Here is a 23,763-nt window from a genome sequence, read left to right on the forward strand (position 1 = left end):
GGCCTGTGATGGTTGATTTCATGTGTCAACTTGGCTGGGCCATAGTGCCCAGATATATTATTGTGGATGTTTTGATGAGGATTAATTTTTTGTTTTTTTGTTTTTTAGACAGAGTCTCACTCTGTTGCCCAGGCTAAAGTGCCATGTCATCAGCCTAGCTGACAGCAACCTCAAACTCCTGGGCTCAAGCAATCCTGCCTCAGCCTCCCAAGTAGCTGGGACTACAGGCATGTGCCACCATGCCTGGCTAATTTTTTCTGTATATATATTTTAGTTGTCCAGTTAATTTCTTTTCTATTTTTAGTAGAGACGGAGTCTCATTCTTGCTCAGGCTGGTCTCGAACTCCTGAGCTCAAACAATCCACTCTCATCGGCCTCCCAGAGTGCTAAGATTACAGGTGTGAGCCACCACGCCCAGCCAGGATTAATGTTTAAATGAGTGGACTCAAAAGCAAAGAAGATTGCCCTCCATAATGTGCGCAGGCCTCCAATCAGTTGAAGGCCTAAATAGAACAAAGAACTGACCTCCCCTGAGCAAGAGGGAATTCTTCCAGCCGATGGCCTTCAGACTTGTACTGCAACGTTGGCTCTTTCCTCAGTCTCCAACCTGCTGATCTACCCTGCAGATTTTGGACTTGCCATGTGCTATGGTTTAGATATGGTTTGTTTGTCTCCACCAAAGCTCATGTTGAAATTTGATCCCAGGGTGGTAGTGTTGGGAGGTGGGGCCTAAAGGGAGGTGTTTGGGTTATGGGGGCAGATCCTTTGTGAGTGGCTTGGTGCTGTTATCCCGTTAGTGAATTCTTGATCTCAAGAGACTGGATTAGTTCTCACAAGAATGGATTAGTTTCTGCAAGAGTGGATAAAGCCAAGGCACCCCTCAAGTTTCCTCTCTTTGCAGGTGTCTACTACTCCTTTGACCTTCTCCACCAGGTTGTGATGCAGCACAAAAGTCCTCACCAGAAACCAGGGCCATGCCCTTGAACTTCTTAGCCTACAGAACCATGAGCTAAATATACCTCTTTTCTTTATAAATTATCCAGTCTCAGGTATTCTTTTTGTTGTTGTTGTTTATCATACAGAATATACATTGGATCAGGTATTCTTTTATAGCAACAGAAAATGGACTGACACCATCTTCCATAATTGCATGAGTTAATTCCCTAAAATCTCTCTGTCTCTGACTTTCTTTCTCTACACACACACACACACACACACACACTCACATCCTATTGGTTCCATTTCTCTGGAGAACCCTAATTAATGCAAATGTCATCAGCATTTCTTAAAGAACTAATTCTCTTAAACCACAGTGAAACAGAACTTCACGGTGTTTTCTGACAGAAGGCTGACATAATCTGCTTCCTGTGAAAAAGCAAACTCAGGCAGCATGTTTTCCTAGGTCCTGGGGCTCCAGTCATAAAACCAAGAGCATTTATAGAGAGTGGACTTTCCAAAGGATGTAGAAGATATAGTTCCAGAGAATGAAGAAACTCTCGAACAGAACATGCTTAGTCCCAGAAAAAACAGGGTAGAAAAATATTCAAGTTCTCCAATAATCAAGAAACCAAGACAGAGCTGTGATTCCAGAAGGGAAGGAAGATAATGCCTTTCTTGGCCTCCTGAATAACTTCGGATCAGGATCTTAATTGAAAAGAACTATTTTCTTTATCTGGTTTTGTCACAGACTAGCTGTGTGAGCTTGAGCGAGACATTTCCCTCTCTGGGCCTTTGTGTTCTCTCTGTTAACAGGAGGCATTTGAATTAATCAGCCTCTGCAGTCTCTTCCAACCACGCTCGTCTATGTTGCCCTAAACTCTAAACTCCATGAAGGTAGGCTACGTCTGGTTTTTCTCGACCTACCCAGCACCTAGCGTAGGAACTACCATGTAGTAGCACTAGCACATTCAGGGCACACAGTGACACTAGCATTGAATGAATCAATGAGGACTTTTAAAAAACTATCTAGGTAACATTTGAGGGAGAGGGACAAGAAATCAGGGAATCTCATCCTGTGCAGGCATATCAAAGATGTTTTTAACAAACTAGAAATCTTTATTGTAATCCAAAGTCATTTCCGGAGACTTGGTTTATATCACCAGAGTACTACATAGTGGGGTAGAAAGTTATTTAAACTAACTCTGTGCCCCTGAGGGTCCTACCACTTTGTTGGGGAGACAGGAAATGTTGTATTCTGTTTAAATACAGCAGAAAGAGTCTGGAGCTGACCAAAAAGTGCAGCAGCAGGGTCCTCTTCAGCCACCCTGTGTACCCCCTGACACCTCAGGCAGGCTCCCGGCAAACGGCCCTCTGACCTCTTCTCCCACCCCAGATTCTCCAGTCAAGCCAGACTTCTGCCCAGTTCAAGTAGAGAATCGCTCTGTATCAGTCAACTCCCTGCAAGTCGGCTAATGGTTTTCTATCTTTGTTTTAAAACAGCCTAGAAAAAAATTGAATTTATGGAGAATCTCTCTGACTTACAGCTCAGAAAAACCTCTGCATGTCATTACATTTGATTTATGAAGGCCTTCAGCTTTTAGCTCAGAGGAGCTGCTTCCCCATTCTTTAAAAAAAAAAAAGGTGAATGTGGCTCTGGACCAGGAGACAGGCAGACCTGCCTCTAGTTCCAGCCGCGTCACTTAGGGACAGTGGGCGTGTGGCATGTAACTCCTCTCTGGACCTTGGCCACCTCCTCTGTAAGGAGAGGGCTGTAACAACAGCACCCACACACCCACATCCCCCCAGCACACACAGAGTTGTTCTGAGAATTAAATGAGATCATCTATGTGACGGTATTCTGCACTATGCAAATGTTCAGTTCTCTTTATTATCAGATTTCTGCTGCAATGAGTCATTTCAGACATCAGTTCTTGATGCATTTGTCCTTCACTTAACCCTACCACCAATTATTTCTCCTTTTCTTTTTCTTGTTTCCTGGAGAAATTATAAAGTTGGTCCATGCCTTCTTCCTGCTGGAGTCTACGCCCGTAGCCACCTTTCTGGCTCTGTTCCCCTTCCCTGTTAGGCCTGCCAGGTCTTACTCCCTCACTCTGTCAGTAATTATTCAGGAAGTCTTCTCCCAGCCCACACTATCACCATGCACAGCTGCATATCTGACAGTGGCATATTTAATGTTTGATCTAGTTGTAGTCATGTGTTCCAGAATTAGCACTGTCATTGATTATCCAGGGGGCTTCAGGCCATTCGGTTCAAGGGACATCTATTCAGGTCAGGGGGTGGAAGGCATATTGCCTGCTGTGCAAAAACTCAAAACTTTGTAGGTCACACAGACATGCAAACCTCCAGCTATGAACAGTGTGCTACACAGTGAGTGGCACACACACAAAATAGTGGAAGGAACAATTTGATTGGCCTCTGAAGGCTGTAGAAGGCACCAAGTCAGAGAGGAGCTAGGCCTTGAAGGATGACTGAGGTTTTAAAAGTCCAAGAAGGAGACCAGGTTGAAGGAGAAACGTGAAAGGAACAGCGAGACAAAAGAATGGCAAGAATTCAGTATGACCAGAGCATAGGATGAATAGTCGGGAGAACAGGGGCTGAAACTAGAAGGAAGGTTGGGCTAACGGTGTGTTGGAGCTGGTGTGCCAGGGTTAGGCGTGTGGGCTTTATTCTCTCCAGCCCTTCTCAACTGGGTTGCACAAGAAAAATTAAGCCCTGATGACTTAAGGCATCCATTATACAAATAAATTTCTCCCCTGTACACCTAGAATGATACTATGTGCCATCCCAGAAAGAACTGAAATAGTCACTCAAATAATTTTCTGTAGGGCTTGACTCTCACATGGAAGCCCAACAGAGCAAGGCTGCTGGGCAGAAGCAAGCCATCCAGCATTTACAGAAAGCAGGTGGCCTCCTCACATGCCATAGAAACATTGCTCTGGTGGCAAGGAGAGTGCTTTAGAAAAAATACAGACAGAGGACATGCAATGATCTTAAATGATGTTGTAAAAATTCAGGTGGGTGATGACCAGGGCTCAGGGTGGTGACAGTGGAAATGGAAGGGACATCCTGGAGACATTTGGGAGGCAGAATGGATGGTGTATGTTAGTGCTGTCCTTCCTGGCTCTCTGGCTGTGAAGTGCGGTCACCAGCTCCCCCAGCTGTGGGCTGGAGCCTTCCTAAAGAGGCCAAGGTGTGCATCAGCCACCACCCACCACGGGGGTGGGGTATGCTGCCACCCATCTGGACTTTGTCACGTCTCTGGTGAACTCTGCACAGTCTTGACTGCCTCAAGTTATTTTTCGCTTCTTCATATCCCCTCACCCTTCTTGGCACGTTGGTCCAATTGTCACAGCCGTCCTTCAGCCTAATTTCCCTCCCCAGCCCCACATTTCCCTGCTGGGACAGAGGCCCTACCTTGAACTCCAGACTGCTTGGCTGGGTTCCCAACACTTTGCTTCCCTTCTCCAACCCATTCTTCCAGGGGGCTGGGTCCACTCCCTGTGCTCCACCCCAGCTCTAGTAGTCCTGCCCCTGAGTTAGCATGGCCGGCTCCAGCTCGCTCCATCCCGGCTTCCTCCTCCTGCGCCACGGGCCATGTTGCTAAGGTCCCATCACAGCCCGTACCTAAACTCACAGAATTCAGACAAGTCATTACCAAGCCTTGTCTGGAGCCTGTTTCCTCATTTGTAACATGAGGGGGTTATACTAGGTGACTTCTAAAGCAGCTCCCTTCCAACACTAACATCCTGTGTTTCTAAGTAGGCCAACCGTAAAAGAAGTCTGCATTGGCACAGAACAATTGAGGCTAGGAGCAAGTGAGTCAGACTCAGCAAAAATGTCAAGCTAACCGTGAAGCCAGGAGATCAGAGAGCAGCTTGCCACTGGGCAGGCAGGAGCTAGAGACTCCAGCCAGAGATTAGCCTACCCAGACAGCTGTGTGGACGAGACGACTGACTGGTGCCACACCTGGTTTATTAGTCACATTCGTGTTCAAGAAATTAACCATACCATTTTACGTCCTCCAAAGGACAGCATTCATTTATGACCTACAGCTATTCAGTATGGTGATCGTAATTGGATTTTTCTCCTGGTTAGTGCTGGTGATTTAGGATTCAGTATTATCCCATTGCTATTTTGCCGGTTCCTTTGCAATTACCATCCAGTGAGTATTCCCCGAGCATCTAGTTTTACTCTCAAGATTTCCTAAATTCCCCCCAGATGCTTGTCAGGTATGTGAAAGAAAAAACAGAGGTCTTTGGAGACCTATGTTTGAACCCCACAGCTATTTACTATTCGCGTGGTTCTGAAAAAGTTAATCTCTCTGAACTTTGGATCCCACACCTGTGAAATGGGATAACAATACTTGCCTTGCAGAGTCGTAGTCCAGACTGAAGTGTCTGTTACATGGAAGGTTCTCAGAAAAGGAGTTCTACCTCACAGCAAGCCTGCTGTCTTTCATTTCCTCAAGTCTCTGCCTTCAGGACCGTCTCCCTTGGGCTTGCCTGGCCTTTCCCTCTCTTTCCTGCATAAGCCTGTAGGGTCCCCACCAGTCTGCACAAGTTCCTGCTCCGATTCCAGACCTACAGCACGCTGAATCAGCACCAGCACTAGCACTTCCTGGAGTAGGGCTTTTTATTTTTTATTTTTTTGCTTTTTCTTTTTCTTTTCTGGTCAGGGCTGAGCAGTCACAGGCCAAGAAAAATCTTGGTCAGAAGATGAGATCATAGATGAAGGCTCCAAGAGCTCCCTCCATTGTCTCAGCTGCAGGGGCCATTGTATATTAACAGAAGATTTAAACCCCAGTGCTGTGACTCAGGGCAGGGCCAGTCAGGAAATTCTAAGAGGCAGCACTGAAGGGGTAAAAGGGATGAAACAGAGATGGCTTCAAGCTGCTGGGCACAGAAATTAGCTGAGGACACACATCTTTGACTGGTTAGGGACTAACCTTCCTGGTTCTTCCTTTAAGGGGATGCTAGTGTCAGGGACCAGCACAGACATGGGCTATGAGGGCCTTAGAGATCATTTAGATCTACCCTCTTTTACTCAGATGGAGAAACTGAGTCCCAGAAGAGAGAAATGACTTGCCCAGATTCACATAGAGAGAAAAGGCCAGAACTGCGTCCAAATGCAGGACTCTAAACTCCGTGTCCCCAAATGTTTCCATTATCCTATAATAAAATAGTAGTTGTTAAAATTCAACTCATTGCGGGCACTCACTAAATTTGATTGTCGAAAAACATGTAGAGGGAATGTTGCTGACAGGATTGCTAAGCAGGAGAGCATTCATTTATTCACCAAATATTTACTGAGTCCCATATAGTAAGTAAGGGCCAAATTGTGAAGGGTGTTGAATGCCAGGCTTAGGAGTGTTGATTCTATTTTATAGGCAACATTCCATCAAAGATTGCAAAGAAAAGGATTGGCATGATCAGTTTTAAAGAGATCATTCTGGTAGCAGAGGGGAGGATGGATTGGAAGGTGTCAGGTCAGATGCCCAAGGACTTAGGGGGTTTTTAGAGTAGTCCTGGCAAGAGGTGATTGAAGGATGTCTAAAGAAGGGCAGTGGCAGGAAGGACAGAGAGGAAGTGGGAGAGCCCAAGACCATTTCTTTTGTTTCTCTGATTATTATTTTTAATTGACACACAATAATTGTACATATTTATGGGATACATGTGATATTTTGATACATGCATACAATGTGTAATGATCAAGTCACACTAATTGGTATACCCATCACTTCAAATGTTTATCATTTCCTTGTGTTAGGAACATTCAAAATTTGCTCTTCTCTCTATTTGAAAACATACAATAAATTGTTGTTAATTAAAGTCACCCTATAGTGCTATAGAACTCTTGAACTTACTCCTCCGATTTAGCTTTTCTTTTGTATTTGTTAACCAACTGTCGGCTATATTCCCTCCATTCTACCCTTCCCCACCTCTAGTAACCATTGTTCTACTGTCCACTTCTATGAGATCAGCTCTTTTTAGCTTCTACATGTGAGTGAGAACCTACCAAAGGCCATTTCCTAAATGCAGTCAATGGGACCTGAGGGTCAGTGGAAGGACAGGTGGGGCTGAGTAGGGCAGGAGGCTGGGCCTGAGGCCAAACCAAGCACAACTTTGCAAGACCCTAGGCCCCTGCCCAGTGTCTCAGGCTAACCAAGCAGGATTCACTCATGGCTACTTGACAGGCACAACACTGGGAAGGCCACAGACTGTAGTCACTAACAGTCACTAGCAGTCACTGAAATTCTGACTGTGAGATAAACCAAGGGCATCTGTTTCCCCAGCAAAGTGTAGCAAAGATGATTGGTCATGACTCACAGATAGAAAGTCTTGTTAGAAGTGTTATTTACCTAGAGGCTTTCAATTAAGGGCAAAAATTCTAAAAAAATTAAACCTCCTAGTTTCTATGCCTTGTTTGGATAATTAAAATTTCCTGGTAAAAAATGCATGTGCTATCCTTTACCAGCTGTGGAGGTCACGTGCTGTAACAGTTAATAACATAGAATTTGGTGTCAGGCGGTCTTGAGTTTGAGTCCCAGGTTGGTACTCACAAGCTGTGTAACTTGAGTAAATTACTAAATTTCTTTTTAAAGATTCCTTGACCATAAAAAGGGGAATAACTGTAGTACCTCTGTAAGGGTTGTTGTCCTAATAATATGAGATAATGCATTTTGAGTGCTCAGAACAATGTTTGACACATGGTAAGTGCTCAAGGATTCTCTATTGTTAATGTTAATATCTCTACTGAATTACTCTTTAGCATAGAATATAAATAAAAGATTAATTTTCTAAGTGTAAAAATGTTGTGTTCAACATTTTAAAAATACTCCTGTTTGGACATTGTGTTTTAACCAAAGTTTAAAGATTCATGGATGAGTGTTGGGACAGAAGAACATTTGATACAGCAACTGTATATGCCAATTTTATAAATGTGCAATAAAGGCATTTGGTTTACTTTTAAAAAATTCTGTATTCAAAAGTGATTTTGCTATTGATCTGCCAGGTGACTTTGAATAAGTCCATTTAATCATTTTGTCTTCATTTACCCCCTCTGCAAAGTAAGTGGGCATAGACTGTATGGTTTCTAAAGGCCCTACCAAGTCTAAAATAAGTACTCGGATTTTATATTCCAATTACATATTGCATAGCTATAACAATAAATCAAACCCTAATTAGTTCTAAAGAAGCTCTAGAATCCTCCATGAGTATCAAGGATTATTGCCAAAAATCTGACTACCATTTATTATTATATATTGTGTACTTTATTTATCTAATGGTTTGCCAATGTGTATCTGACCTGGAATATCTGGAAGGTTATTGACAGCTGAGAAGCAGGAAACTAGAAGCAGAATTTGAGTCCCCTTGCACTTGCTGGCCCTTGGGGGAAAGTGACTTTTTCTTTGAGCTTTCTCATCAGTTCCTTTGTATTGCTCAAACTCATCAAAGTTTCCTTCTGAGAAAGGTCTTTGGTAATAAGTTAATAAGTTTGGCAACATACTGGGAATGGGTTAGAAAGATCATCATCATGAGCCGGCCTTTCAGCTCCAGCTCACTCTCCCAGTTCTCTTTCCACTACTTTTCACACAGTACAACCAGGCTGACCTTGGCTGGTTCCCTAGGTCTTGCATGTTTACTGCTTGCATGTTTTGCTGATGCCGCTCTCCACCTGGGAGCACTTCTCTCCCTCTCACTGAATTCTTCCTCCCCCTTCACTGCCAACATTTGTATGTCCCAATCCCCCTCGTCCTTCAAGGCTTAGTGCACAAAGTGTGGGCGATCTTTCTCCTTCAATGGACTGAACGTCTCCCTCAGCTGAGTTCCCAGGACACTTTTGATATGTACCTCTCAGACGGTCCCTGACAGACAGAGGATGGACACACAGGACCTGCAGTCACACTGCCTGTGATCTTGGGCAAATTAAAAAAAAAAAAAAAAATTTCTCTATGCCTCAGTTTCCTCATCTGTAAAATGGAGCTGATGGGATTACCCACCTCATAAAGCTTTAGTTAGGTTTACATGAGGCAGTAAATATAAAGCATTTAGAATAGCACCTTTGCCATCGTGAGTGTTCGATAAATGCCAGCTACCATTACTACGCCTCTCTCTTTCTACTCATTTTACAGATACAACATCCCTGTCCTACGTTCCCTCCTGGACTCTACACTCCTTGAGGGCAGAAGGATTTTTTTCTGTTCATTTTTCTGAAGCTTTTTTTGTGCCTAGAACATAGTCAACACACAAAACTAGTTATCTGGCAGATTTTGGAAAATGTAGGCCCAAGTCTTTTCCTCCTTTTCATTCCTAATATCCACAATGTGCCTTTAACCATGAAATAAGTGATTCGTGTATTAAAGAGGCTTATTGTAATGAAATGTCAAATTGGGTATTAGACTAAACAGCCTATAGTTAGTTGCACGCTAACGACAGGCCTTTTTAAAGAATGTTCCACGTGGTATCCAGCTATTTAGCAGTAGAACCTGAACTCCAGCCCAGGGCTCCTGACACAGAGCCCAGGGTCCATTCCGCTGCTCCAAGCTGCTGGATCGTATTACCTTTGCTTCCCACGGCTGCGGGGCAGCCTGGCTCTGGCTGGCTGTGCACAGCAACAACCAAAGCCACCATGGAACACAGCTCACTCTGCAGGGGGCAGCCTCTCCCGTGATCCATGAACAAATTGGTGAACAAACATGTGCTAATGGAAAACATGACGTATTAGCCCTGTAGGGCAAAGTTCAGTTGTCGTCAAGTTTTCAGGTCAAATTCAGATCTGTTTCTGAGATAGTTTATACAGATATTTCTTACATCCTTGCAGAGACACTTCTTTGGTCTGTGTTTGTGGATTGATGCCAAATAGCAGTTTACCCAACACTATGATTCATTTATTTGTTTTCTACGCACTGTCTGACTTTTCCCATATTTGGCCTCAGCTGAGGACTCTCAGCATATGCCTTATGTGTGGCTAGCCCGTCAGACTTTTTATTATTTTTGGATCTTAATACAAAAAAATAAAGTAAAATTAGACCAAAGACCAAGATTTTTCTAATAATAAACCAGGGACTAGTTTTAGTGTGTGTGTGTGTGTGTGTGTGTGTGTGTGTGTGTGTGTGTATTAACTTTAATTTAGTTCTTCAGTGAATTTTGCAGCATTAATGTTAAAGCATAATTCAGGTCAGTTAGAATATCAGCTCCTGGTGTGTCATTAATAGTACCTAGTTCATGCGTAAGACCCATGCAAAGTAGCACAGGCCCACAGAAATGAGCCTGGAGAAATTAGGCCAGACAAGGATCAAAGAAACCAAGGCATAAGATGCTGTCTTCTCTCTCCTCTCACGAGCAGCATCTCTTTTCTCATCACTAACGTGGGACACAGGCAAATAGGCACTATCCTATAGCACAGAGGGGTGCCAGAAGTCTCGAAAGTTAGTTCTCCAATCTGCTTCTTATGTTTGGTGATCCTACCTCTAGAGTTGCATTCCATTGGCAGGAGTTTGTTTCAGAGACGACGTTGTTTTTTTTTTTTTCTATTTTTTTGGAGCTAGGATTTCACTCTGTTGCCTGGGCTAGAGTGCAGTGGTATCATTATAGCTTGCTGCAACCTCAAACTCCTAGGCTCAAGGGATCTTCCTGCCTCAGCCTCTCGAGTAGCTGGGACTGTAGGAGCATACCACCAAGCAAGGCTAATTTTTTTTTTTTTTTTTGACAAGGTCTCACTGTTGCCTAGGCTGGTCTCTAACTCCTGGCCTCAAGCCATCCTCCCACCTTGGCCTCCCAAAGCAGTAGGATTAGAGGCATGAGCCACCATGCCTGGCCTGTTTCACAGACTTCTGTCCATTCCTTTACTAATTCATTAACTCTTCGAATATTTACCAGTGCAAATATGTGCAGGAACTAGGAAGAGAAAAATGAGTAAGATATAGAACTTTTTGTCTGGTGGGAAGATCAAAATAGGCAGATAGCTAAAACTCTGTGTGTTCCACAAGTATGACAAAGCTGTACCTATGAGGCTGCCAGAGCTGTAGGAGGAGACCCCAGAGAATGGGATGCCATGGAAAACCACAGGGAGAGAGTGTGCACAGTGGAAAAATGTCCCTCACAAGTATGGTGAGTAAAGACAGTGTTGAGTGCAGATACCTCTGTCAGGATGGATGCTTTAAGCTGGCTTAGTAGTTATTCAAAAGGAAAATGAACAGCAGCCTTCCAGTCTCATAGTGTAAGAGCCATCTGAAAGCTGAGCAGAATTTGACCCACAAGCTAAGACTTGATAGGAAAATAAGTGAGAATAGACAGAGACTGGGAACCTGGGCCACTGCCCAACAGGGGACAAAGTGGCTCTTGATCAACTTAGGGCACTGGGGCTAGAGATGAGGGTGCCCTGAGACAGGCACTAAAAGAGGAGGCCAGAAAATACCAGGCAAACTTTACCTATTTGGTAATTTTGGGGAAAGTGGGCACTGGCTTCCAGGTTTGTATGCCAGAGGGAAGACATAAATTAGATCTGAATTAATGTGGTTTATGTAATTAAAATAGGCAAAGCATGTGTTTGGCTTCAGGACTAGGAAGATTGCTGAGTTCCCAAATTATAATCACTCCTACCACTACAGTGTACCCCCAAAGAACTTACGTTCTTCTTTTTACTTAGAATACCTCTGTGCCCTCTTCTTTGCCCTTCCAGACTTGGCAGAGGGTCCCTCCTTACCTGATGGCTCAGACTGCTGGGTGCCCCTGCTCCCAGCCCCCACAGCAATTAGCACATCCCCCTCATTGGATTAGCACTCATCGATTGGATTGTTCCTGTGTATTTTCTGTCTCCCCTTCCAGTAGGCTGTGAGCTCTCTGAGGGCAAAAATCACCTTCCATCTCTATATTCCCAGGACTTAATCAGGGACTAGAACATAGTAGCTGCCCACACATTTCTGTGGGTGGACAGATGGATGGATAGATGCATGGACTGCCTGGATGGATGAATGATTGACCCAGATCAATCAGTAAGGGAGTAAGGGTTGGCATTCTCCTTAGGAATACAAACCTCAGGGAGTGGGTGCCCAGAAAAATGCTGAATATATTTTAAAGCTGTGGCAAATCATGAATAGAAAGCAAGTGTCTCAGTCCAATTCAAACCTAGTTGCAATTTTGTTGTTTTATGTTCCCATTCATATAAGCACTGTAATTTTAGGCCAGGGTTTGCTTAGAAGGCAGGTTTCAAAGATACAGAAGGAGGAACAGTCTAATCAAAAAGCTCAAACTAGGAGCCAGGAGGTCTAGCCTCTCTTCCTGGTCCCCCACCAACTTCCCGATTATGTGACTTAGATGAGCTTCTTATCTCCCTAGGCTTCCAGTCTCCTGGGCTCTCGTCTTTCCCCTTTACACCCATCCTCCACGCAGTTATCTTTCTTAAAAGGAATTAGTCATCTTGTTTTTTGCTTTAAAACCTCCTTGCTACCTCCAGACAAAGTCTCAACTCCTTTGCAGTCAAGCAAGGTTTCTTGAGGCTGTTTGTCCTTTATCACGTTCCTTATATCCATTACTCCACGGTCCCACTCCCCTAATCCAGCTCCTTCATGCCTCTGTGTTTTTCCTACACACTGTGTCTGATATCAGAATGACGTTCTACGCTCATTCTACCTGGTAACTCCTGTTTGTTCATCTTTTAAGACCCAGCCAATGGAGCCCAAGAGTTGCCTCTTCAGCAAGTCCTCTTCTTTTTTAAAAACTTTATTTGTTTATTTATTAGAGATGCCATCTTGCTATGTTGCCCAGACTGGTCTCAAACTCCTGGCCTCAAGCAATCCTCCCACCTTGGCCTCCCAAAGTGCTGGGATTACAGGTCTGAGTCAGGTGTGCGCCATGACTCGTGACTAATTTTTCTATTTTTAGTAGAGATGGGGGTCTCGCTTTTGCTCAGGCTGGTCTCAAACTCCTGAGCTCAAGCAATCCTCCTGCCTTGGCCTCCCAGAGTGCTAGGATTATAGGTGTGAGTCACCTCACCTGGCCAGTAGCATTTTCACTTGTTTATCTCAGATCACTTATGACCCTGACGGAAATTATTTGCTTCCTCATCCATCCAGCTCAGTTGCAAAACTCTGAGTTACTCTAGGCCAGGGGCCATTGTTAGTTGCTAGCACTTACGAAGTTCTGCAATATATGCTGGTTGAAAATATCAGATGAGTTATATTGAATTTTACATGTACGCTTTTCCTAACTGTGATGGTTATTCACGTCTCTATCTCTTCATGAAAGCCAATAATAAATATTGATTCTTTGAGCACTGATTAGGCAGTGGCATTACTCTGCATCCTTTATATTTGGTAACAACGTTTAGTTCTTATCTCAGCCCTGCAGAGCAGGCATTACTATTATTATTACTATTACTTTACAGATAAAGAAACTCAAGCCCAAAGAGGTTAAGTATCTTTCCCAAGTCACACTTAGTAGGTGGTAGAGCTGAGATTTAAATCGAAGCCTCCTGACTTCAGAGCCTGTGACTTTTCCACAATATCTCCTGCTTCCCCAAAGGCCTGCACCCGTTGGGTTCTCATTTGGTTGTTTAATGGCTCCAAGCTGCATTGAGTAGGACTATGAAAGTTAGGCTCACCCCAACTTGCAGCTCAGGCCTGGCCAGAGCCACAGCTCATCCATGAAAGCCCAGACAGCCACATGTGAATGCTGGTGCACATGGAGAAAGGCCCAGATCCTCTTCCTGGTGGGAAGCAGTGTCTTCCAGCACATGGAACCAGCACTCCATTTCCTGGGGCCGTATGGAGGCCTCGGCACAGAGACCCTCTCACAGTTCATTGATTTATCCCTGATGTTCAGCCCAGAAACTGTCTGCTCCCTGGCTCCCTGGAGAATGAGAAATTATTGGCTTCTAAGATGTTTTTCTGGTCTCTGAGCCCTCAAAGTGAAAGGTCTCTTGGATGCAAGTGAACAGGCCAAGTTTACCCAGCCCAGCATGGTGTCAGGCAGCACTGAGCCACACTCCGCTAGGGCCCACAGAGCAGCCGGGGCTCCTCCAGGCTTGGCTCCTCAGCAGGATAACTGCCCCCCAGGAGTGGAGGTCTTGCAGCCCCACTGTGCAGCTGACATAAAACAGAAATCCCAGGGCAGAGCTCCCTTCAGTCTGGAGACTGTGCAGAGCCCACAGAAGTTTCCTCTTCTCCCCTCTGCCTTCCACCCTGTTGCTAAGACTTCAGCTCATGTGGAGAAGAGAGGCTCACAAAAGGATATGTGCTCTTCTTCTAAAAAATGTCTCATAGGAATTTTAAGGGAGCTGGAAGAGGGAGAGAGTGTTTACAGGCTTGAGAATAGCTATCATGTGCCAGCCATATTACATACATCTTCTCATTTAATCATTATTGCAATTATTTTTGTCATTTGAAAGATGTACAAACTCAAGCTGACTCTAAGCACAACAGCACGTTTCCTTTCATGAATAAAAGAGATACTGTGAAACCTTTGTCCTTGGCCCCCAGAATCAGTGATGGAAGCTCAGCATGAGGTAGGACATAGCCACACAGGTAGCATTCTTGCATTAGATAGGCAGGTGTGCTCATTATCTGAGACTCTGATATTTGGCCCTGTGTGCTCCTGGTGGAACCAGAAATTAAATCTGGAAGAAGGGAGGGGGCACAAGGGAGGGGTAAAAAGAAAAAAAAAAAAAAAAGAAATTAAATCTGGAGTGCAAACCCAGCTAGCTAACCAGTCCTGGGAAAAGCAAGAAGTTTGGGTTTTACAAAAAGAGCCTTAAACTAGGAGTTTGAATACCTCTGCTTCAGCCCCAGCTCTGTTACTTAGCAGATATGAAATCATGCCTTGGTTTTCTCATCTGTAAAGGGGGAATGAAAGTTACTAATCTCCTATCTTAGGATTTTTGTGAGCTTTAAATGAGATACCGAATGATCATGTGGGGTGAAGAGGCCTGCAGAGACTGGGCCTACCATAAAGGAGCCACCTGTGTCTGCACTGCCACTTCTTTGGCACTCCATCTATGACTAGATACTGTCCCATTTTCCAGATTAGTTTTTCTCCCACCCCTTCCCCCACCAAGCCAGGTGAAGAACAGCTCAGTATAGAGGAAAGGGCATAGACTAGGAACTTGGTGACTTGGATTTGAGACCTGAGTTTATTAATAGCTGGCTGTGAGATATTATAATAAATGAGTCAATAAGCCTCAATTTCCTCATCCACTGAATGGGTATAAGATAGTAGTACTTACCTCCTGGGTTGCCTGAAGATTACATGACAGAATGAATACACATTAATTAGTATGCATTGTCATTTCTAATATGCTATACAAATGCAAGTTATTCATCCAACAAAGTTTTTGACCACCTGCTACGGGTTGGGCGTGTGCGATGAGTAGATAGTAGACATGATCTCCATTAAGCCAACAGTCTGATCAAAAGACAGACAAGTAAACAGGTAATTGCAACACAGTGTAGCAAATGCCTTATCAGGGGAGGAGCAGAGTGCTTGAAGCACAAAGGAGGGGCACTGCATTAGTTATCTGTTGTTGCAAAACAAATTACCCTAAAACTTTACAGCTTGAAACAACAAACATTCATTATCTCACATGCTTCTGAGAGTCAGGAATCTGGGAATGGCCCAGCTGAGTAGTTCTGCCTCAGGGCCTTTCGTGGAGTTAAGCTTTGGCTTCAGTCTCTACAGACCTACTGGGAGATGGAGAATCCACTTCCAAGTTCATGCATATGGCTGTCGGCAGGAGGCTTCAGTTTCTCATCATGTGGGCTTCTTCATAGGTCTGCTCAAGACACAGCTTTCTTCCTAAGCAAGTGATGTGACAGAGAGTACGTCTAAGAAAGTACCCCAGAGGGAAGCTGCAGTATCTTTTGTAACCTAATCTCAGAAGTGACTGCCATCCCTTCTGCCATTTTCTGTTGGCCACACAGTAGGAAGGGACTACACAAGGGTGTGAATACCAGGAGGTGGGGATCACTGGGACCACCTTGGATGCCTGCTACCACAGGCACCCAACACACTGGGAGAGAGGAGGCACATTTTTACTGATTCTCGCAGTTTCTGCTGGATACTGGACTAGTAAGAGAAAACTTTTTTTCCTATTTAGACTATTCTGCTGCTAAGTGGAAATGACATTGTAAATAATACAGAGCAAGCTTAAAGCTGTCCAAAAGTGGCAAGGACTTTACTGGTGGGTCTCCAGGGTGGTTGCACTCTGGTGAGGTCAGGCCCCATCAGCCCCCAGCGTGGCCCTGCAGTTCCAGAGCCCCCGTGGAGATGACCACCAATAATTGCCACCTGCCCCTATTAATAGTGCACTTCATCAGAGGGAAGTAAAACTCAGCAGAAAATCAAGTGTGGGGAGGTGACAGGGGTGACACAAGGGGTAGGAGGCGAAAACCTAACAGGTACAATGAACACTATCTGGGTAATGGGTACACTTATAACCCTGACTCAAGCATAACAAAATCAATACATATAACCAAAAACATTTGTATACCTGTAATGCTTTGAAGTAAAAAACCAGTGCACCTCATGTTGTCCTACACTCAAGTGTTTACACGTCTGACATCGAGACTGCCATGAGTAGGCAGGGAACATGTCTGTCTGGTACGGGGCTTTGTGTCCAGAATCCAGCATGATACCTGCCACCATGCCTGTTTGGTGAAAGAATTTATGGCAATCGAATGAATTCAGGGCACACTGAAAATGTCATAGGATCAATACAGGTAAATAATTATCATGTTTGTGGAGTTATACTAGGTGTTTCCTGAGTGTCGGGCCCTATGCAACATGCTTTGCATGTATCACTTCATTTAATATTCATCACTATCCCATGGCAGTATAATTATCCCCTTTTAACAGAGGAGGAAACTAGTGTTACACAGATAAAAAATGTCAGAATCTAGATTTGACCACAAGTCTGTCAGACTCCAAAGCCTGCGCAACTAATCATATGACATGTGGTGGCAGATCTCAAACAAACAAACAATTGCAGATCTGAAGGACTTTTGGTGACCAAAAAAAACAGATAAAAAAAAATCTGGCCGGGTGCTGTGGCTTATGCCTGTAATCCTAGCACTCTGGGAGGCCGAGGCGGGAGGATCACTTGAGCTCAGGAGTTTGAGACCAGCCTGAGCAAGAGCGAGACCCCATCTCTACTAAAAATAGAAAAATTAGTCATTGTGCAGGCCTGTAGTCCCAGCTACTCAGGAAGCTAAAGCAAGAGGATCGCTTGTGCCCAGGAGTTTGAGGTTGCAGTGAGCTAAGATGACACCACTGCACTCTACCCAGGGCGACAGAGCGAGACTCTGTCTCAAAAGTAAATAAATAAAAACTTAAAAAAAAAAAATTAAACAGCCTTAAGGGATAATTTAGCCAGTATCTAAAACCAGGTATCTCCCCACCACACACACATACACGCAACTTATTTTTCTGGGAAAGCCTTGCTTAAGTCCCACTTCTTCCAGGAAGCCTTTCGTGTCTCCCTCAGACTCCTGCTGCACTTGTGAGGGTGCCACTCAGCTGTAACTGACATCAGAAGTCTTGAGCTGCAGTTTATCCTTTTTATAACTCAGGTCTATAGTTTTCTTCTCCATACAGTGAGAGTTGGACTACTTCTCAAAGAAGCTTTCTGTCTTGCACATTGTAGGAAGTGTTTCCAGACTCCCTACTAGCACAATCGCCTCCTTGCGGGAAGGGTCATGTGTGTGCATGTGACAGGCCCTCACTGAGCGCAGAGCTTTTACCCCGTTAGACTGGAAGAGCCCATTCTGTTGTCTGCTGACTACACTGTAATTTCCTGGGGATCCCTTGCAGTGTCCCAGTATCTAGCACAGGGCCTGGAACATGGTAGGTTCTCTGTGTTTCCTGGATAAACACATGAATGTGTGAATAAATGAAGTAGTGGCAATGGTTATAACCTTAATGAAAACCTCTAATACCCTTGACATTACGACATTGACAGTAGTAATTTCTTCTACTTGTTTTGTGCTTTAACCTTCCCCAGGCAGTATCTCCTTCAGCCCCTTCTCTTCCCAGAGCTTTCTACCTATAGAACCAGGACAGAATGTTTGGAATCAGAGTGGGCAGAGCTGTAGACACACGGACAAACTTTGACTCGATTTGTTTCAGACTGCCTGCTGACCCATCACCCTTCTGTTTGGACTCATTACCACATTACCCTCCTTTATTGCAAGATACTTTCATGACATGAGCCAATGTCCTCCAGGGGTGGGGGAACCTGCGGCCTCGGGGCCTCATGTGGCCTTTTGACTTAATCCAAATTTTACAGAACAAATCTTTTTAATTGTGGGGGAGGGGTTCTTCCTTCATCTTGGCAGTTACATTTGCCTTGGATCCCACGGTCAGATGGGAGATTTCTAGGACGTCTCCTCCAGCAGCTGCTCCCATGCAGGGTCGGAGCCCTCCTCGTCCCCCTCGATGCCTTTGCTAGGACCTTCCTTTGTTTCACCTTTTCCCTATTTTGGGAAAGAATATAGTGCAATGCTAAAGAGCATGGCTTTTGTTGTTAGAGATGGATTTTCATCCTAGTTCTGCCTCTTATTAGCTAGTCATCTTAAACAAATTACTGAACTACTTTTTCTTTTCGAGACAGTCTCACTTTGCTGCCCTGGGCTAGAGTGCAGTGGTGTCATCATAGTTCACTGCAACCTCAAACTTCTGGACTCCAGCGATCCTCCCGCCTCAGCCTCCCTAGTAGCTGGGACTATAGGCATGTGCCACCACACCTGGCTAATTTTTCTATTTTTAGTAGAGACAGGGTCTCACTCTTGCTCAGGCTGGTCTCGAACTCCTGGTGTCAAGCAATCCTCCCCACTTTGGCCTCCCAGAATTACTGAACTTCTTTGAGCCTTAATTTTCTCAATTGTAAACTAGGAATAATAATATTACCAACATCATAGGGCTATTGTTAGGATTGAGTTAATACTGCAAAGGGTTTAGAACAGAGCCTGCAAATAATACACGTGCAATAAATGATAGCTCTCATACTTAACTATTATTTGGTGTGTTGAGTGCTCACACTGAGGAAAACACAGGCAGCAAGAGGCTGCAGGTGAGTTTTCATCACCATCACCAACATTTTGATGGACGAAGAAAGAAATTCAGATTTCCTGAACCCTAGACTGAGAGCCTTACTTACCTGAACTCATTTAATGTTTAGAAGGACCCCAACTTACTGGTAAAGCTTGGGGGATAGAGGAGCTTGCTCCACGTCACACAGCCAGGGTGCGGAGCGGGTCTTTCTGACCCATGTTCTCTCCTTGTTGCCCAGCAGAACAGCCTGGGGCCCACTGGAACCTTTTGCTTGTCCTTCCAGTGATGGATCCATGCATTTACCTTGATGTTTCTGTGACTGCCCTCCTTTCTCACACTGAGAAACCACACTGCTGTGCACATTTAGTTCCTACCTCTCTCCCACTTCCTTTAGTGGCCCCAAGATGTGCTGTGAGTCCTGCTCCAACTTCTCTCTTCCACTCAGCCCCGCTCTGTCTGGTTTCCTGGCAAACTCTTTTCTCCGTCTCTGGGCCTATCGCCCTCCTTTCATTACCCAGCAATTTCATTCCCATGGCCTCAGCTTACCCTGGCCCGGGACCAGCTGTGCTAGCCTCAGCAGGATTGCTATCAGAGCCCTGCCTGGGCTGGGGCTGGGGGTGGTGGTGCTCACAGGGAATCAGAGGGGCTGACAGAGTCAAGAAAACAGCTACTCTGGCAGGTAAAGGCAGACAGAGTGCCCGGGGATGTCTCTGAGGCAACTGAAAAGTTAGGAGTGCTCCATCAGGACTCCTGGGAGATCGCACAGGGAGGAAGGGCTATGAGCCCTTGCACCTAGGGGAGTTAGGATAAAGCAGGCTGAATGCTAACTTTTAAACTGCTATTGTGTCAGGAGGAATTCAGTTCCAACAGGATCCAAAAAGGGAATGGCATTGGGGATTTTTGGACAGGCCCAGTTTCAATCTATTTGTAATAATAAACCCTCAGATTGTTTCAGAAATTCCATTATTTTGGCATCTAGAGTGAATGACCCAGGCTGCCTCTCCTACTCAGAAATCACACTAAAAATCCTTTGGCAGACACTGGGTTCTGATTTTCACGTCTGAAAATCCAGTCATTGCACCTTAACCCATATTCCATGATCTCAAATACCGGTGGGCATGGTATATGTACACTACCATTGTACTCCATTTTTATGACTTCCTGCAATAAATCTTTTTTCCTACCATGCTATCTCTTTTGTGACATTCAAAAAGTTTTAATTATACAAGTAATTATAAATAAATGAATATAGTCTTTGCAATTTTTTTTAAAAAAAAAATGAATAAGTAGAGAATAAAAAGTAAAAATCTTACCCCCACTCAACCTCACGTTCTTCTGTAAATTATCCTGCTGTTTGTTAAGTACTGTCTATAAGTATCTGCAATAAGTTTTTTATGCACTTACACACATAGGAACATGCAGTGGCGTGCGGGGTTAGGGGTTGGGGGAAGGGGAGGAGTGGTCTGTCCGGGCAGGGGGAAGTATTGGCATAGTTTATTTTCACTGTTTAGATTCACAGCACATCTCAACACAGTATTCCCGGCAAATTAAAAAAGAAAAGAAAAAAGAAAGTAGATTCACAGCACACGGTGATAATAAAAAGCAGATGAAGTAAGTTTTATTATTACTCATAATTTTTTTAAATTATTGTTTAAAACTCTTGTTTTAAATGATCCTCAGTTGATGCACCCCCTTATTGCCTATGCCCAGGGTTGATGGCTCCCCCTGCATTGCCCCACCTTGGTTTACCACTGGATACAAGTCCAATACATACATACAGACATGCAGTTTTTAAAAAATGGGATCATGCTGTAGTACTGTCCTATAATTTGCTTTGTCCCTCTCACCACCATTTAGCAATATGTCCTTGGGATCTTTCTAGGACAGCAGATAGAATCAGTATAGTTCTATCACCTTTTTATTAAACAGTTGCATGGTATTCCATAGTATGATAGTAACATTCTCCTATTCAAAGATATTAATATTAGGTCTTCCAATTTTGTGTCACTGCAAACACCATAGCATCACTTATTTCCAGTAGCACAAAATTGGAAGTCATGTGAAGCTTAATGTCCTCATATAACATCTAATATCCACATATATAATGTGTAATAATAATACTCACCTTTTGCTTGCTTGGTCTGTACTAGACTCTGTTCTAAGCACTTTGCATATAGTAACGCATTCAATTCTCAAACCAACCCAATGAAATAGGTACTACATATTATCATCCCTAGTTCACTGCTGAGGCAGCCAAGGCAGCCAAGGCAGTCTTACCCAAGGATGCATGACTAGTAAGTGGCCAACCTGGGATTTGAACCACAGCACTTGGCACTTCCTACCCTGCTGTGCGAGCCTCCTGATGTGCTTTTTCTTAATTAATTAATTTTTAAAATTGACTGTCATACAAGCTTTTCTGTAGGTTAAATGGCTGAAAATGGAAAATTTTAATACAGCCAAATTGCCCTCTAAAAACTGCTGTACCAATTGATACTCCCACAAGCTGAGTTTGAGAGTGCCATTCCCCCTGAACTTTTGCTAATGTTGGATTTTATCAAGTTTACTCATTTCCAACAACCTAAAAGGTAAAAACATTCCATTCTTATTTTAAGTGGATTTCCCTATGTACCTATGAGACTGAACATTTCTTTTATATTTAGAGACAAGGTGAACATTTTTATATGTTGATTGGCCACTTATATTTCTTGTTCTGTTAATTACCTGTTCAACTCTTTGGCCCATTTTTTAATAATTTAGTTTGTCTTTTATATTTATTTGTAAGAATTCTTTATATATTAAGGATATTAATCCTTTGTTGCATGTTGGCAAATAATTTGTCCTTTTCACTCTTTTTTAACTTTTGGTTATGGTATCTTTGATGTGTGAAACTCTTCAATTAAGACAATAGTCAAACTGTATGTTTAAGTATATTAAATAATTATTGATATTTTTGGATGTGATAACTATATTTGTGAATGAAATGATATAGTATTTAAGATTTGCTTCAAAATGATCCAGTGAGGGTGGGCAGATAGATGAAACTAGATTGGCCATGAATTCGATGATTGTTACAGTTTGGCGATGCATATAGATTGCTACATTGCACTATTTTTTCCACTTTTGTAAAAATAAAAAGTTAAAACCATCTAGTTAAATCTGTCCCTTTTATCTTTTATGATGCTATCTGTGTTTTGTGACTTACCTAAGAGGGACTTCCTATTTCCATATTCTAGAAATATTCCCCTATATTTTTTCTTAATATTAATTGTTTTCCATTTAGCTCTTTAGTCAAGCTGAAAGTTATTTTGTGTGTGGTATGAAGTGAAAACTTAATTTTTGTTTTCCAAATGGAAAGCCAATTGTCCAGTGTGACTTATGGGATAATCCATTTCTTTCCTGCAATTTTAAATGTCACCTCTGTCTCTAGCAAATTCCCATACACATGCTTGTTTCTGGACTCTAGAATGAGTTTACTGAGCCTGTTCTGTTAAGGCATTGTTTTCATTATTCTCTGTCTTTTCCAGATGAGGTTTAGAATCAGCTTACCAAGATTTGCTAAAACTATTTCTGGGTTTTTTAAATTGAGACTTTTTTAGGTTTATAGATCAATTTGAGGAGAATTGACATCTTTACATTATTGTTCCTCCATCCAGGAACATAGTACGTCTCTCCAGTTATTTTTTGTCCTTTAGTAAACTCATAAACAACATTTCTTTCTAGATTTAAGTGTTTTATAGATGCTGATGCTTTCATGAATTACATCTTTTTTTCTACAATATTATTTTATAAAACTTCCTGTATTCTCTTCATCTGGGATTTGATTCAAGATTGTTTCTAGTTTTTTCCACATTGGGCATCAAAAACTACTTAACTGTAAGTTTGCTAGTTTCTCACCTCATCACTGTTCCTTGTATACAATATCTTCCTTTCTTAATTTAATTGTTTTTTCATGGCAGTACATCCTTAAGTAATTCTTCAGAGATGGTGCATAGGAGATAAATTGTCTGAATTTTTGCAGGTTAGAAAATGGCTTTAATTTGCTCTCTCATTTGAATGCTGGATTCAAAGTTTGAAGTTATTGTTTCATTGCTGCCCAGCATTCAGAGTTACCTTTCAAAAGTCTGAAAGTCAGTCTCAGTTTTGCTCCTTTTAGACAACCTATCTTTCTTCTCTGAATACTTTTAGGGTTTTCCCTTTGTCCTTTTGGCTCTGAAACATGCCTAGGATTTGTCTAAGTAAGGATCTTTTAAAATTTATCTTACCCGACACATGGCAAGCCCTCTGAAGTCTTGAGCCTTTCTTTGGGCTGGGGAAAATTAATTTTATTATTTTGTGGATCTCCTCGCCACCAATTCTCAGTTTTCTCCTGGCACTTCTTTTGAATTAATGGAGTCTCTTCTGAATCAATCCTTTTTGTCTGCTAGGGCTGCCATAACAAAATACCATAAACTAGGTACATGAACATGAACATGAACAATAGAAATTTATTTTCTCACAGTTCTAGAGGTTGGGAAGTCCAAAACAACCTTCCTGATTTGCAGATAGCTGCCTTCTGGCTATGTCTTCCTGGAGAAGAGAAAACTCTGGTATCTCCTCCTCCTCTTACGAAGGCCCCATCACTATTGGGTTTGGGCCCCACCCTTATGACTTCATTTAACCTTTGTCACCTCCTCACACACCTTATCTCCAAATACAGTCACATCAAGGGTTAGGGCTTCAACATATGAATTTGGGAGGGGATACAATTCAGTCCATAACAGTC

This window comes from Lemur catta, chromosome 7 (assembly GCF_020740605.2).
Source record: "Lemur catta isolate mLemCat1 chromosome 7, mLemCat1.pri, whole genome shotgun sequence".
In the NCBI taxonomy this organism is placed as follows: Eukaryota; Metazoa; Chordata; class Mammalia; order Primates; family Lemuridae; genus Lemur; species Lemur catta.